The sequence below is a fragment of the Carassius auratus genome, linkage group LG48F (genome assembly GCF_003368295.1).
Source record: "Carassius auratus strain Wakin linkage group LG48F, ASM336829v1, whole genome shotgun sequence".
In the NCBI taxonomy this organism is placed as follows: Eukaryota; Metazoa; Chordata; class Actinopteri; order Cypriniformes; family Cyprinidae; genus Carassius; species Carassius auratus.
Window position 1 is genome coordinate 102,902 of NC_039300.1, and position 3,783 is coordinate 106,684.

Here is a 3,783-nt window from a genome sequence, read left to right on the forward strand (position 1 = left end):
AGATTATCCTACATTTTAAAAATTAACAAATTGTTATTTTTTTTTTTTATGTTACAATGTTATATCATAATGTTTTTGTTGTTTTACTTCCTTCTTTTATCTCATTTTACAATTACATTAATTTCGCAATCCATCCCTTTGCGCCACCTGGCGGTAGTTTCACAAATGATTTTAACAGGCGACTGAATTACAGTTACGCACGGCAGTACGGCCCAGATAGGCTGGCCACCTACTGTAGGCTACTGTATTAGCTTCCTGGAGAAGTTAAGACGTGACATCCTCAGGAGCTTACCTTTCACCTCTTTAAAAGGAAAGCGCATGCTGTGGCGCACGCTGTGGCGCCTCCGCGAACCGGCACGGACAGCCAACATGGAGGCACCAACAGCCTAAAAACAACAATAAATAACCAAATAAATAATTAAAAGACCTAACCTTAAAACTTGTTGGAGCCCGAAGCAGCAGAGTTCAATGTACCTCTCAAAAGTTGTGTGAATAGGGATATTAAAGAATCTCGAGCCAAGAAACCTCCAAGAGAAAAAGGAAGGTCTGTGCTAAATTCAAACTAAACCACCCATCAGGGTCCGCGTTGTTCGTTGTTCGTGGAAAAGTCCAAGACCCCAGGAGGGCGCATCAGAAGAGAGTTCGCAATAAACCACAGCATCTGCAATGGCAGACTTCATTCCTTGTTCTGCTATTCGTCACAATAAACGGCAATCCCCAGAAAGGGGAACCACACTGTTCCTGGAGACACTGCAATACCAGGCCGAATCGTGGAGTGGACAGAGCAAGCCCCGGCTCCATGATCTAAAAATCCTTTTAATATGTAGTCCCTGGATAGGGTACGTATCAGATGTTAAACTGATCAGAACTGATTTTCCTTCGAAAAAGTTTTATTGTCACCATTTTCATTTTTCCCATTTGCATTTTTACTTTCACACACATTTTCTTGTTAAGCACACATTAAAACAAGCAATATTATATATACTAAATACACATGGAGATTTCAAAAGTAAAATACAAATTAAAAAAGCAAAGAAGCCTCATCCATAAGTTAATAAATCCAATTCCATAGATAAAACACAATAAAAAAAAAAATAATAATAATAATCATCTGTTGTGCAAGACCAGGGGTGAATCCTTATCAAGTAGGTCTTCAGCCCACTCTCCAGAACAGGGACATGAGATGCCACTTTGTGGGCTGAGTGAAGATACCCTCTCTTCCAGCCTGCTGGCCCGCTGTTCCCATAGCCAGAGTGTTGAGGGTGCATCTACGGGCAGCCAGGGTCTGGTGCCTGCCAGGACTCTCTCTGTACGACCTCGGCCCCCTAATCCGAATATCGTCGTCTGGTACCCCTGCAGCATTGATGTTACCTTTAGCTTGCATGCATGGAGGGTTACCGTAACACGCTTCCCCACCAGCAGGTTTCTAGTGGCCCAGAAGGCATCCTTGATGATGTTGAGGGTGAGCCAGAGCGAGGTAAATTCCTGTGCCGTCAAGTCCTTCAAGCCCCGGCCCACCCCAAGGATGGCGAGCTGGTACCTGAACTAGGCCCCACCCGCTGGTAGGCACGTGAAATTCAGGGGGCCGGTCTTGGCCCTCAGGTCCCGCGCAGCGCTGCAGGTGGTGGACGGTCTCTGGGCAGATGGGGTTTTTGGCCATGCATTTGGAGTGCATAACCGCCCTGACCGGGAGGATCTCATGAGCCACCATCCATGATAAGTCCTTGTGCCTGTTCTGGAGAGTGGGGTGAGTCGCATTCCACCAAACCTGAACTGGACTCACCAGTTCCCGGTCCTGCACAACAGAAATTAAAGACTTGTGATTAGTTAAAATGGTGACATCTTCACTCTAAAAGGTATTTCTTTAACAACTTTTTTTTTATGTAAAACTGTACTCTTTAGGCAAGTTAAAAGACACCGGGGTTTTCAAGTACACTGGTAAAATTTTCAATGTTCTTAGGTAAGACCCCATCCAAAATAGCACCATTGCAGTCGTCTTGTTTTCTATTGGTTGGGGTCATGGCATAGCTAATGTGCAGGTCGGTGAAGCGGCTGCCTAAAAACAGTCTGGGAGGCCTTTTCCACCGTTCTCCAGTCTTTTCTTCACGGTCTCCCTCTTCAAGCACTCCCACTTTGACCCCCACAGGAAGTAAAAAAACGCCCTCTCCAGTTTCACTAGGAACTACCAAGGGGGAATAAAAACAGAACAGACAAGTAAAATCAAAGATTGAAAAATTAAAACCTTGCACTCCATCATTATTTGTCTTAGTCCCCAAAACCCCAGCCTTTCTCTAACTTTCCCTATCATGTCAGTTCAGTTTCCCTGTCCTTTCCCCTCTTTATCAAATTTAACACCTAACATATTAAAATCATTGTCTTGAATAACCAAGTGAAGTCCTCCTGTGTATATGTCTCCCCACGACCCGAAGAGCTGTGCCTCGGACTTGTTTCTATTGAGTTTGGCGCCGGTGGCCCGACCGTACCAGTCAGTCAAGTCCAGTGCTCTTTTATATAGATAAAATGTCCGTGGCTAAAAGAGTTACATTGTCCATGTATAAGGCACAGGGTGCTGTCAGTCCACCCGTTCCAGGAATGTCCAGTCCTTTGATCCATTTATCCTTTTTTAAAGATCTGTGCCAGTGGCTCGATGCAAGCCACAAACAGGAGAGTAGATAAAGGACATCCCTGACGGACACCACTGTGTATGTTCACAGCTTTGGAAAGATGCCCATTTACAAGGATTTTGCTGACTAGTCCCTTGTACAGCAGTCCCACCCAGGCTATAAACCTCTTAGGAAAACCTATTTTTCGCAGTACCTGAAATAGGTACTGGTGCAACACTCGGCTGAATGCTTTTTCAAAGTCTAAATTTAGGACTACTAGCCGAATATTTCTGTCTCTCGCCTAACAGATGGCGTCTCTAATCAGCAGTAGGCTGTCTATTATCTTTCTTCCGGGCACAGAACAGTGTTTATCCTGGTGAATCATGTCCTCTAAAACTTTTGACATGCGTGTTGCTAAAACTTTGCTAAAAAGCTTACAATCAAAATTTAAAAGTGTTATGGGTCTCCAGTTTTTTTAAGTCAGTCCGGTCACCTTTTTTGTGAAGTAAAGAAACTATCCCTATTCTAAAACTGTCTGGATGTCTGTCGAGGGTCTCAATCTCTTTAAAAACTGTCAAAAGCCTAAAATGTCCCAAAATGTTACATAACAAGTCCACTCCTGTGGACTTCCCCTTTTTAAAACCTCCAAGAGCTTTGTGGATTTCTAATATGTTCCAATCTTGGGGTAAAATCTCATTTTGACAGTCAACCCTTTTCTCAAATAAAATGTAAAACTTCTTTAACAGTGTCAGAGTGTACCTTTTTAAAACTATATAACGCCCCATAAAATTTTTCCACATCTACTAAAATCTGTTTTTTTCTGTTAACCTCCCTATGCCCTGTTTTAAAACTGGTTAACCGCCCACACCTTGTTATTATTTTCTTTAAAAAATATCTGGTACACTTTTCACCTACTTCTATTTCTCTCTTTACTTTCTATATTTGCTAAAACTGACATTTCTTTTTTTACTTCCTGAATTTCATTGCTAAAATCAAAACCATTATTTTGATTTTATTTAAAAGATTAAAGGTCCTTTACCTTTTCCCACCACTGTGCATGTGGATAATAAAAACCTTGGAGGGTCTGCCATTGGCTCGAACTGTTCTATATATTCTAAAACTATATCATTGTCTTCCAACAGGGAACAGTTCAGCTTCCACAGCCCTCCCCGAACCGTCA

At 42.6% G+C, this 3,783-nt stretch overlaps 1 pseudogene; it reads right to left on the bottom strand.

Moving 5' to 3' along the window:
• Positions 1 to 720: 720 nt before the first annotated feature.
• Positions 721 to 892, bottom strand: LOC113068706 (uncharacterized; annotated as a pseudogene).
• Between the last annotated feature and the right edge of the window lie 2,891 nt (positions 893 to 3,783).